Genomic DNA, 13,987 nt, shown 5'->3' on the forward strand with positions numbered 1-13,987 from the left:
TGACAGTACTTTTGTTTTACTTTAGTTATTTATTATGGTTTATGTCAATCCAAGTTATAGAAAGGGTAAACAAAGACGCCATTAACCCGACCACAGACATTTAATGATGTGAAAACCTAGAACCTATTGCAAAATAATTAATCTGTTCAGTAAATCGATTAATTTATTAATTGAATAGATCCGTATTTTTGTCTATTTTATTATTTACAATACTTGATTTAATTTCAAAGAATGTTTATTCAATTATAAAAGCAGTAACTATTTTTTTCGCTTATTCAATCGAGTTTTAATCGATTTTTAAAATGACAAGTTTTTTACCATCTCTACGCTAGTCTATGCTACTACAGATTATACACGAGTTTCATTCAAGAAATAACGTCAAATTTTGACGAAGATTTTTCAAATGAAAATTAAATATTGAAATCAAGTGAATTTTCGTGAGATAAGTGATTAGACGAATTATAGATAAATGTGTTATTGATTCGATCCAGTGTGTGTGGATTGACATAACTTATAGTAGTAGAACATGAAACTACCGTGAGACTCATATTGAATGAGTATTTAGTACCTAGTAGATACTTAGTTACGTAAATAACGTTGTTTTGATGTAAAATTTATCTCGTTTTTCTTTAGATCAGATTTTTTTTGTAACTAGGTATATAAGATTTTTATTAAAACGTAGGTAAACATTAAAAATCCTGTGAACTTCTACATTTTAAAAATATTTCTGGAAGGTCTAAATTAAAATGGTGTATTATTTTGAGTTGACGCGGTGTTGGTCTGGGAGTACCTTCACCTAGTATTTTTCACATCTAGCATTATAATACTATAAGTAAGTAGACTATTTGACAAACGATCGAGTTACATTTATATTATAATCTAGACTAGAGAAAAAAAAAAGTTTAAAAAATGGGTTACCATTTAAATAAATAAAAATACGTACCCGTACGTCTAATATTTAAAAATCGTTTACGAAATTACATTTTATATATATTTTTTAATAACGCAAAATTCCGTTTAAGTTCTAAAAGTAAAGAAGTTACCTGACAAGTAACCTCTTCCTTTCATTTTAATATTTACTCTGGCATCATTTTAAACTAAAAACAGCGCCATCTAGCGGCCCCAATTCTTCAACATTTGAAACCCATCCTACCCAACTTTTACTCTACAACTAAAAAATAAAACTCACCGAAAGTTCGAGAAAAATCCAAGAGCACCTCAAAGGATGAAACCCATGGAGATACTGAACCGTTGACACTTCAGCCACCATTTTATACGTTAAAATGCGCGGGGAAACGACCCAACCAATACGGAAGTAGGAAGGATGCGTTTTTATTCCAATTTCAAATGCTAACGCTCCATTGGATTGATTGTTCGCGCCCTTTTGTCTAGTTTTTTAAAGGAACAAGCTTATAAGTGCCGCTAGTGCTGGCGCTAGTGTCTATATAACACGTTGTTTTAGTGAGCGTTTATTTTAGTTCTCTTGTTTTCCGTCCGTATATTTAAGTTGGTAGTTTAACTTCTCTTTGTAAACATAAGATTTGCGGTTGTTTGGCGGAAGAAAGTTTAGTGCGTGCGGTCTTTTCAGTGTTTTGTGCTTTTGAGGCTTTATTTAATAGAAGATTGCTTATGTGTAAGGAAGTGTCCGCAACATAGTATAAGGCTCCGTTTCCACCAGAGATGTGCGAGGATGTGTGGCGAGGAATGTGTTTTTCATGAACCAATAGAAACGCTTCATTACCTCGCCTAGCTCCGCTCAACTGTTTCCACCAGAGATGTGGAGTGCGAGTATAGGTAAAATAAGCGTCTCTAATGGTCAGAGAGCGAAATTTTGACTTCTCACTTATCGACTCTACTCTACCTACTCAATTGATGTCGACATTAGACTTTAAATTAGATTGTCGTAAACTTATCATGTTATGTAGCCGACATAGCCCGAAGAATTGCGAAACTAAAGTGGCAGTGGGCGGGGCACATTGCTCGCAGGACTGATGGCCGATGGGGTCAGAAGGTTCTCGAATGGCGTCCGCGGACCGGGAGACGAGCTGTCGGTAGGCCTTCAACAAGATGGAGCGACGACCTGGATGATTGCGGGATCGCGGTGGATGCGGAAAGCACAAGACCGGTCTGAGTGGAGAGCCTTGGGGGAGGTCTCTGTCCAGCAGTGGACGTCTTTCGGCTGACATGGTGATGATGAAACTTATCATGTTATGTAGAGCGTTCTTTTTCCGCATACAAATGTATATTTGAATTTGACTGTAAAAGAAGTAGTTTAAAACCGGATAATATAAAAAAAAACATCCATTTCTTTTATAGAGACATTAATGGAACACTTGTAAACATTACAACAGAAGAATTTCAACATGAAATTGAAAAAAAAAAAACTGAACTGAAATTATTAAATTAGAAATTGTTATCCATTCAGTGTTCATTGCATATGTCTATTTCACATTTTTAACTTCTCGAAAGTTAATGGGAAGAGATCGCTCTTTAACTTAAGGCCGCCTATTGTTTACCTCCACTTTTAATCTTCTTTAGTACCTACCTATGTTGTGTATCGATATATGGATGTATATAGGAAGTCAGGTCAAAAATGCCATGTAAATTCCGCTCTCTGCTAATGCTATAGGTAAATGAAGCGTTCATATTGGTTCATGAAAAACACATTCTTCGCAACACATACTCGCACATGTCTGGTGGAAACAGAGCCTTATACTCAACGATCGAAAAATACTACAAAAAACCTCTATATGTATGTATGTATGTATGTAAATACTTTATTGTACATAAAACACAAAAATAATACAAAAAGAAAACAACAAAACAAAAGAGTACAAAGGGGGTGGGGGGGCGTTTCTATATACCTGTGTTTTCTGTACTGCTTACTGTGTTGGTGTTCAATAAAGAGTTATTGTATTGTACCACCGAAGTCGCGGCGCCGCTGCGTGAACGTTGCGTTGAAGCTGCGCGGGCGCAGGTGTAGTTAGCGTATAGCGTACGACCCCGTATTAGTCGACGCAATAAAGAACCAGTAATGTACAACTTGATAATTTAAACCTTGGCTAACATGAGGGTTTAGGTCTTACTTTTTTTTTTTTTTTACAAGTCATGCTCATTACTTTTTATGACATTATTAAGTAGTATGCACACGATACCTTGATAGGTAATAAAAAGGACAATCCTTTAGTTGTAAGTTAAAGGGTCATACTGAAAACCAGCGCTGCGGCTTGCCGTGGCAACACGCTGAGTATGGCCCTTTTTGCTTCTTTCGGCACAATGTCTTTTTCTTTCTTTTTTAGTATGATGGTATGAAATAAGGTTGTCTTATTTTTAATTGTTTTTTTTTCTTTTTGCTGTGCCGTATTTTTTGCCAAATAAATTTATTCTTTTCTTTTTTTATTCTTTTTGTTTGAAGTATTTACCCTAACATTTTTTTTCTACAGTATTTTTTTTGTACAAAAACAAAAAACAAGTAAACAAACAAAATTGACAAACATTAATCCCACTAATATTATAAATGCGAATGTTTGTAAGTCTGTTTGTTTGTTACGTCATCAAGTCAAAACTGCTGGACGGATTTAGGTGAACTTCGGTACACAGATAGTTCGAGTCCTAGGGAAGGACATAGGATAGCTTTTATCCCGGAAAATTGCATAATTCCCGCGGGATAGTGACAAACGAATTCTACGCGGACGGAGTCGCCGGTAACAAGCTAGTTTATTATAGGTACGGATGAAAGGAGTGATGTGATTAAAATTTTCACAGTATTAACGCTCATCATCTATACTAATATTATAAATGCGAAAGTCTGTGTGTTTGTATGTTTGTCCATCTTTCACGTCGAAACGGAGAGGGCTCGACGTGATTTTTGTCACAGAGATAGTTTATGGGCCAGAGAGTAACATAGGCTACTTTTTATCCCGGAAAAATGCACATTTTTTTTATACGACTGGATGGCAAACGAGCAAGTGGGTCTCCTGATGGTAAGAGATCACCACCGCCCATAAACATCTGCAACACCAGGTGTGTTGCAGACGCGTTGCCAACCTAGAGGCCTAAGATGGGATACCTCACGTGCCAGTAATTTCACCGGCTAGTTCCCGAGGGAACAGCGCGCGATAACTGAATTCCACGCGGACGAAGCCGCGGGCGAAAGCTAGTTAAAGGCTTTCCAATGTTACTTTACTATTCAAGTGATATCAACATGGCCTATAATATTTTTAAACAAAGGGAAAATGCGCGCTGACATCTCCTGTAATAAGTGCTTCGTTTCTAGTTTAGGAGGTGCGATTTATGAGTGTATTTTGATGTTATCATAGTTCCCACGCGGGCCCAGTGCGGATTGGGAACTTCACACGCACCACTGAATTGCTTCGCAGGTTTGTGCAGGTTTTCTCACGATGTTTTCCTTCACCGCAAAGCTCGTGGTAAATTTCAAATGTAATTCCGCACATGAGTTTCGAAAAACTCAGAGGTGCGAGCCGTGGTTTGAACCCACGCCCTCTGCTTGAGAGGCGATAGGTCAAACCACTAGGCCACCACGGCTTAATTTTGATGTTATGGCTGGCACAAATCGATATTGTACGATGGCAACACTTAATAGACCATTACACGCACATGAACATGAAGTATCACTAATCAAAAGTGACCCAATAGGCTGGATGCCAGCTAGCGTAGCCAGTGTTGCCAGGTTCGGGAAAATCTGCAAAACTAGCGATTTTATTGTACAATACAATAACCAATAAAAAGTTGGAAAACCCCCGACATTGATAAAACATGTCTACTAAGAAGCATCGCTAGAAAACCTGTTTTCAAATTAACAAAAAACCGCACTGAAACCGGTTTACCCGTTTAAGAGCTACGGTGCCATAGACACAGACAGACACACACACACACACACAGACACACATAGTGGTCAAACTTATAACACCCTAATTTTGCGTCGGGGGTTAATAAAATGACTCTTTATTGTACACCACACCAGTAAGAGATACAGAAAACTGTTACACAGAGAGAAAATTACATTCTGCCTATTGTAAAGGTTGTCTGGAAGAGATCGCTTTGAACAGCACACAGCAGAGCTTCTACAGCACAGCTCTGGTGGAAATAGCTGAGCGGAGCGAGGATAGATATGTTTTATTTATTTATGACGGTGGAAGCATTCTACACTTCCACTGAACGTAGATATAGTTATTGTTTAGTTTTGTAACTAAGGGACCCTGTATTATTATTATTATTTTGTATTTTTTTCTTTAATTGTATACTGTAGTTTTTAAGTATTTTATTTGTAGTTATTTTATTTTGAAAAAATGACTTTGTTGCCAAGTTTTTTGCGGCGCATTCTTCTTGGCAATGATGGTCTTACCGAAAGCGTGGTAGTTTAAAAATGACGTGTAAAAATGCCCATTGCGGCCTATTTACTGAATGCTCATGAAAACCACGTTCCTCGCAACACATCCCCGCACATCTCTTGTGGGAACTCAGCCTAATCTAAAGATCTGGGGTATTTTAAAATGAGACCTGGAAACACCAGTGACGTCTGCCAGCGCGGGTCTCCCGGAGTGACTCACATTTGCCGGTGCCAGGGAATCTAATGGGTGTGTGGGATGACTAGTTTTCCGGGTACGATCCGCTGCCGTTTATGTATACGTCGATGACATGTTTGGGAAAATCACTTGATAATTTTATGAAGGGACTAGAATTTCGGAAAATTCAGTAATTTTACAGATAACCCCTGCTGTATTATATATTAAACGGATGTTTTAATACTTTGGGTGTTGTTTTAATCTTTTGAGGCTGCCTAAAGAATGTTTTGCGTTACCAATACACAACTTTTTTGGCCTGGCGTGTACATTATTTTCGCTGGAAGCGGCATGCATCCACTGTGAACCTGCGGTTTTAACCAGGTGGAGTGGACGTCCAACGCTGCGCTCGCGACTGATATAATGGTGATTTTTTTTTTGTGAAAAGGTGCAAATATTCGTTGTACCACTAGTATGTATGATCCTAGGTAAGTTGTCTTCATATCATCATCGTCCCAAGCTAATTACGTCCCACTGCTGGGCACAGGCCTCCTCTCAGAATGAGAGGGCTTGGGCCGTGGTTCCCACGCGGGCCCAGTGCGGATTGGGAACTTCACACACACCATTGAATTGCTTCGCAGCTTTGTACAGGTTTCCTCACGTTTTCCTTCAACGTAAAGCTCGTGGTAAATTTCGAATGTAATGCCGCACATGAATTTCGAAAAACTCAGAGATCCGAGCTGGGGTTTGAACTCACGATCCTCTGTTTGAGAGCCCACAGGTCAAACCACTCTGCCACCCGGCTTATGTTTTCATATTACAAGTAAAATCTCACACACCACTTCCACCATTAAAACAAGATTCAAAAAGAAAATAAGACTCATGAATGAGGAATGTTGAGCTGGTGGGAACCATTGCTATAATAAAATGACGTGTCGTTATTGTGACAAGGTTACCTAGCCGCTGGAAATGGGGGAGACCGAGGAGAGTTGCTACAGAGGACAGTAGTGACAACGTCGATTTTTTTGAACTTGTTATCTGCCCGCGAGCTCGCTTTTAACCCCCGACGCAAAAAGAGGGGTGTTATAAGTTTGACCGCTATGTGTGTCTGTATGTCTGTGTGTGTGTCTGTCTGTGGCACCGTAGCTCTTAAACGGGTGGACCGAAACCAGGTTTTCTAGCGATGGTTCTTAGACATGTTTTAAAATCGGCTCAACCGATTTTGAGATATTGAACTTTGAAGTGACAAAGTGGGTCCATCACACTGTTTACGTAAACTTACGCAATTAAATGTATTTCTTTCATATATTTTTAGTGCAATAAAGGTACTCTACCAGGACGGTCACATCTTTTACTTAACAATCCGTTCTTCTAACATTATAACAGTTACAACATAACTTCAACATACCTTCAACATTCGTAAATGTAAGGTCTATTAAACTAGTAAACCCTACAGTTGGTTAGATTATTTAGTTCAAGTTCAAGTAGCTTGCTAGCTGTAAATAAGTTCCCAAAAATCGAGTCACAACTCTCCTGTATCACAACCCACCTCGGTCTCCCCTAATTGAAAAAATCGAAAACCCAACTGCCTTAAAAAACTTTCAAGTACATAGGTAGTTTAGAACTCGGTTAATTAACTTGCTGGAACGGGATTCCACAGTTCCCACACTCAACATCGTGCGTGACCAGATCAAAAATTCTTAGTGATGGGGTCCCGGATGGGGTCCCGGACTATTGAAGTTCAAGGTACTTAACAGTTCCTTTTCAGCTTTTATAAATTCCGTATGCAACTAGGAACCCTACAGTTTCGCCATGTCTGTCTGTCTGTCCGCGGCTAAGCTCTGAGACCGTTAGTATTAGAAAGCTGTAATTTGGCATGAATATACACATCAGTCACGCCGACAAAGTAGTAGAAAAGAAAAATAGACGTGGGGGTGATTTTGACGGACAGACAGACAGACAGCGGAGTCTCAGTAATAGGGTTCCGTTGGCACCCTTTGGGTACGGTACCCTAAAAAAGCTAGCCGCTCCGCCACAAGCTCAGTCGTAGCAGTAGCCGTACCGTAGCCTCCTGAGTTATGATTTAAAGCTAGCAGCTGGACAAATTTGGCAGCGCATTGGTATGTCGAAATAAACTGTTTAATTATATTTAAACTAGAGTTTAACCGCGGCTTAGCACCCATAAATCATTAGATACAGCATTTGAATTGTAATTCCGGGATTTCACAAAATTCCCGTGGGATTTCCCGAAAATTACGTCGTGGCTTTCATTGACATTGCATTAAATGTTATTTCGAGATTTTAACCCGTGGAAATATCGGGATAAAAAGTAGCCTATCTGGAAGATGTCCAGCTAACATACCAAATTTCATCCAAATCCGTCCAGCCGTTTTAGCGTGAAGGAGTAACAAACACACACACGCACAAACTTTCAGATTTTTAATATATAAGTAGGAGTAGGATATTTATAGACTGTACGGCAGTATTAGGAAAAAGGCGCCCAAGTTAAACAGGACGAGGATAGGTTAATTTTCAACCTAGGAAAAACATATTCCCGCAGGAAAGTGCAAAGTAAAGCTGCCACAATTGTTGGGAATCAACTTACGAGTAACTAATGCCAAATAACTAAATAAGTAGCGGCCTGCATCGCCCCCTCACCGCCACATATAAAAGCAGAAAAAATCGGGTAAAACTACTTTAGTTTATTCTACTCCAAAGAGTGTTAGTAGCAATATAGAAAAAGAGTGGCAACTCTATGGTCAAATTTGCATGTATGGTAACAAGCGCTATCTGGCAGCTAGCTGAAGAACTAAATCTGACCTAACACACACACATGTACATGCACGCACACAACAAGCTTAACGGCTATAAAGCCCAGTTTAGACCTGTAAGAAAATTGCGCAAGTTGCATTACATCGCGAGGCCTGAAAGCAAACGAGTTTATGGTGGTCACTTCACTTGGTCACCCGAGCGGAGCAATGGAATACAACTTTAAGGAAACAGCAAAAATCCAAATAAACTTAAAAATCATCCGCGAAAGCCAGACAGCCAACATACAGCGGAAAGATGGCGGACAGACTGAATTTTTCTAGTCCACATTTGACACATTTGTCAATTTAGTGCTATCATTTTGTCGCCAGAGGCGCTGGCGTGTACGTGAAAAGGTGACGTTTTAAGTGTGCCCCACTGTTCTACTCTAAAAATATATTTTTTTCCGGGAGATACGTCAAATAGTAGTTTTTTTTAGCTAGGATGGCTCACACGGAGCATCCCGCGGGTAAATATTCCAAATCTCTGGCGTGTGCGTGCAGTATAAAAATAAGAATGCCAGCAACGTACATAATCCATGCGCGTACGCATGACGTAGTCACGTAGGTGTGTTCAGATCGTAGGTCAGAATCTGACGACAAATTCGGCCGCTCTTTATAAATGGAACGCAGCCTTGAGTTTGTTTAATATATTCTTATCGGGTTATTGTTCGGCCATATTGTCTAACACGATTAAGAGAAACGATCGATATCCGATCCGAATCTGTGAAAATACGCAATGAAAGTCGTAGAATAATACCTAGTAACTCTTATGTGTAAGGAGCACTACCAATCATCTTGTAATACTAATAATTATTTATTTTATATCACTTATATCATTTATTTATTCACTAGCTTTTGCCGGCGGCTTCGCTCGCGTGGAATTCTCATTTTTCCGAGATAAAAAGTAGCCTATGTCACTCTCTGGCCCATAAACTATCTCTATGACAAAAATCACGTCGATCCGTCGCTCCGTTTCGACGTGAAAGACGGACAAACGTACAAACACATACTTTCGCATTTATAACATAGGTATGGATAAACCAATGAAAATTTACAGCATTACATACAGTTTATACCAATGCGCTGTAAATTTAAAAGCATAAAAATAATAACACAAACACAAAAGAAAATAGCAATGCAAAGTAATTACAAAAATAGTAACAAAAAAGTCATGTGGGGTTTTTCATCCCTGCTTCCTTAAAGCGACGGAAGACCATACCCTCGCCAGAAGTCGGAGTGCAGGAACATCTGCTGGTGCTTAGCCGGCACTTGGAGTCTAAAAGAGCGAAAATTTATATACGAGTATGTTTTGCTAATTAGCCAGCTCTTATATCTGATACTTACAGCTGAAAATCAGCGCTGTGGTTCCGTACCTCAGCATTGCTGAGCTGCCAGCCCTTTCGGCTAGCTATAAGTTTACTTTAATTAAACATTAAGTTATGTACCTGATGTATGCTACTTACAAGTTTGCCGAATAAACTTTTTCTTTCTTTCTATATCTGTTTTAGACGTGTATTTTATATATCAATGGGCTAGAGGACAAATGTGCTAAGTGCAAAATTTTGTATTTTTAACATTTTAAATGCCAAATGTACAAAATAAGCATGCTCTCCCGTTTGATTGTGTCCAAAAAAACGTATGCGCACTTCGCACATTTGTCTTCTAGTCCATCGATATATTTAAATGGGGTTAGGTTAACTTTGTTCGTTTGAATAATAAATTGTAGGAATCAAAAAAAATAAATTGAAAAATCGTGATTTTTTCAACCCTATAAATAAATAAATATATCACATTGTAAGATTAAGGAAGTTCTCTCGTCTCACGCTTTGACGCAACTCTAACGTAACTTATGTTTTTTTCAAGTTTCCAACACGAACCGGCAAGGATGGGTTGCTTTTTAGACCGCCTCGCTACTTAGACCAGCTGCATCTTAGTCTAAGTAATGCCATAATACGTACAGTCAAGTGCAAAAATAAGTACCTATTCGAAGCACCCAAAAATATGTTACTATATGGAATAAGAGTCTGTGGTACTTATTTTTGAAACTTTGAATAAGTTCCTATTTTTACACTTGACTAGATACCATTCACATGGATATTTCGTGGTTACCGCATAACTGACCATCTATTAATATAACCAACGGTTTGTGGCTGACGTTCTATTTTCACGGAGTTATAAATAGATGTGTTACAGAACTCAGAACTGCAGACATGTATTTATGTTAGTGGCGATTAGTGGACCTTTTCGTTAGGCCAAGTTGTTGCGGCGCCCACCGCTCAAATCTGAGTACTGGACTATGAAGTGAAACGATTTCAGTACGGTGATATGTTATTTTGCATAAGCCATAATTTCCAAAAAAAGCCGTGGTGGCCTAGTGATTTGACCTATGGCCTCTCAAGCAGAGGATCGTGGGTTCAAACCCTGGCTCGTACCTGGGTTTTCGAAATTCATGTACGAAATTACACAACTCTGCGAAGCAATTCAATGGTTTGTGCTAAGTTCCCAATACGAACTGGGCCTGCGTGGGAACTACGGCCCAAGTCCTCTCATTCTAAGAGGAGGCCTGTGCCCAGCAAGTGGAATGTATGCTGACGTTGGCTTGGATGAACCTTTCAAAATTTATTTATTTAGAATAGTTTATCAATTTTAACGGAATCGTGTAAAAAATTTAGGAAAGCCGGTGGGAATCGAGTTGTTGCGACCACGCCACTGGTGTCAAGGTCGTCGCGGTCGCGGCTACGACTTTGGTCAGCGATCATTATTCGATACACGGTTATGCCGCACTCACAGACAACGGCTTCGCCTAATTAGGTTAAGTAACGTCAAATGAGGCTGAACAACTAACGCAATTAAATTAATAACTGCTTATATTTTTTCATCACACTTGCTCGTAAACAGTGTCGTAACTGCAGGCTACCTTGGTTGCAACCCCCCAAATAAAACCCTCGACCTTAATGTGCTTGTCATGAAACCCGTGGTCGGTCGGATGAGTCATTGCGCGTACTAATTTTCTTGTCATGAAGCCCAAGGACGGTCGCATGAGTCAGTGCCCGTACTGATGGCGCTGCGCACGCTGCTGCAGCAGTACTACATGGACCACCACATGCACACGCACGTTGCGGCGCATGCCGAGTGCCGAGGGAGGGGAGGGCGACGCTGCCAAGAGCACAGCCTAAGGTATCGCCAATATTTGGAACAATTATATTTTTTCTTTTACAAATATAAAATTTTACTTGCAAATGTGATGAAAAACATTGTATGTCGCACGGGCAGTACTAGAATTACGAACATCGACTCATTAAAGCCCTCAGTCTTCGACTTCGGGCTTCTAATAGACTCTCGTTCGTAATTCCTTATTTACCGCCCTTAAGACACAATGTACTAATAAGTTATTTTTGTAAAAATAACTTGTCTTTAAGAATGCGTTTCAACCAGAGATGTGGGAGGATGTGTCGCGAGGATTGTTTTGCATGAACGCCTCATTTACCTCCTCGCTCCGCTCAGCTGTTTCCATTAGAGCGGCGATGTAAATATTTAATTAATTAAGTGATCAAAATGTAATTTAAGTAATCATATGAGCACCGAACTAGGAGGTCCTGTGTTTAGGGCTGAAAGAACTATAAATGAAATCAGAAATATTTATTTGTATGAATACGGTTACACGGTCTTAAAATACAAATATTGGTACATGCGTATTCAACCTACATGTAGGTGTACAAATTTTCAATGTCAAGTTATATTACTTAGGGGCTGTTTCACCATCCATTGATTAGTGTTAACTGGCGGTTAGGTGTGATGCCGTCTCTATTTGTTTTGTTCGAATAGATGGAGACGGCATCACATTTAACCATCGGTTAACGCTAATCAATGGATGGTGAAACAGCCCCTTAGTATAATGTAAAATTTTATAATTATTAGGTATAATATTACGATGTCAAACTAGAATTATACTTATATTAAGTTAAATATTCTTTAATACTATACAGAAACAATTTTCTTGGATTTTCTAGTTTAAGGTCTACAGGCAAATTGTTATACACATATACGCATATATAACACACACATGTTATGTAACAGTTTTTCTTGTAGATGGCAGATCGGCAGGGAGGTTGGTAGTATAGATTCATATATTGGGCCCTTGTGTGCTGGTCTCACTACAGAGTGTAAAGTAGTGTGGTTTTCCCTTGACAAGGAGGCACGCGTCCCTTATGTATGAACAAAACATGGTAGCGGGAGTATATTAAATGGTTTGATTAAATACAATTATTAAAACTAATAAATCTGATGGTAATAGCAGTTTGAATTGAATTTACTTAAGATTAACTATTCACCCGACATTACTGACCTAGTCGTACAACTCTAAAACGCCACGATTTATTCAGCCCCAGATGCTACCAATGCCAAGGTCAAAGACATATGATTATACACCAGTCTCATAAATTATACACCAGTCCCATAAATTTAGTAAAATTTGGACCATTTTCCGAACGGCCTTCCTTGAAACTTAGCATAATAGATACGTTGATAATCTCAACCTTGACCGGCGTCGCGTCGAATGATAACAAAACATATATAAACTAGCTTTTCTCCGCAACTTTGTTTACGCTGAAATACATGAGTCCCTCCCCCTACGGTGCTAACGTTTTATTACTAATTTCACCCTTTAGAGGTTGATTAATAAAACAAAGTGCAGTATTCGCCAACAAACTGTTTTACAGTTCCGAGAAGTATATTTGTAAAAAAAACTGATAAGCCAAGATTTCCAAGAAATCTCTGCTTTTTATAAACATTAATGTTGTCAGTTGTGCCGGATGGGATTCGAACCCGCATCTCTTGGCTATACGCGCCGAGTATGACACTACTGCACTACGTACGTCGCACCCAAACAACTCATCCAAAAACATTAATCGCTTGCATACCTACGCCAATATTTGTAATGTACCTAGATAGGTCCTCCTGAGTCCTGACATTTTTTAACAAACTTAGTGCTTAAGACCTAGACGTGGTTGACCTGCTTTGTTATTTTGGATATAATTTCAAAATCCTTAGAATTCTTTATTCAATGAACAATTTGTACTTTATAAAATACATTCGGCCGTTATTCTTAAGTGTTAATTAATTGGTCCTTTATAAAGTACGCGGGGACTTAGGAGGATAAATATCATTTAATAATATTGTAAATCTGTTTAAAAACAATATACCTCGTTGAGTTTCTTGCCGGATTCTTCTCGACAGAGGTTTTTCAGAACCGGTGGTAGTTTTTCTTTTGACCTTCTAAGTTCATTTTATAGCCTAAATTGATTAAAGATATTTTGACTTTGACTTTGAACGGCGTGTGGTGCCAACGTTTTCTCAGCATACAATAAGAATCAAAAAATCTGTAACTCTTACATATTCTAGAAAGGGCTTTCAAGAACAAAGGCTCTCTGAAGAGGGTTTCTGAAGATCGCGATCGCAATCAAATGACAGATTTGCCATACAAAAACTGTCATTTGAGTGGTCGCGAGCGTCAGAAACTTTAAAGCAATACGGCCTCAGGCCTTATACTTTCTTTAAAGACCGGCAATGGACCGATGATTCTCCTGAAATATTTTTTCTGAGTTGTTGGTGTGAAGCAGCAGTGCTTGCACTGTTGTGTTTCGGCGTGGAGAGTAA

At 39.0% G+C, this 13,987-nt stretch overlaps 1 protein-coding gene across 2 annotated transcripts in view; it reads right to left on the reverse strand.

The window, feature by feature from the left end:
* foi (solute carrier family 39 fear-of-intimacy) overlaps positions 1–13,987 on the reverse strand; it is a 76,291-nt gene that overhangs the window by 55,876 nt on the left and 6,428 nt on the right. Inside the window, exon 1 of one of the 2 annotated variants that reach the window (XM_074108513.1) lies at positions 1,190–1,245. The exons of the other annotated variant lie outside the window; for it this stretch is intronic. The gene's annotated coding sequence lies outside the window, so the exon portion shown is untranslated. Of the gene's footprint in view, positions 1–1,189; positions 1,246–13,987 lie in introns of those variants that run through there. 2 annotated transcript variants of the gene reach the window in all.

This window comes from Choristoneura fumiferana, chromosome 27, assembly GCF_025370935.1.
Source record: "Choristoneura fumiferana chromosome 27, NRCan_CFum_1, whole genome shotgun sequence".
Classification (NCBI taxonomy): domain Eukaryota; kingdom Metazoa; phylum Arthropoda; class Insecta; order Lepidoptera; family Tortricidae; genus Choristoneura; species Choristoneura fumiferana.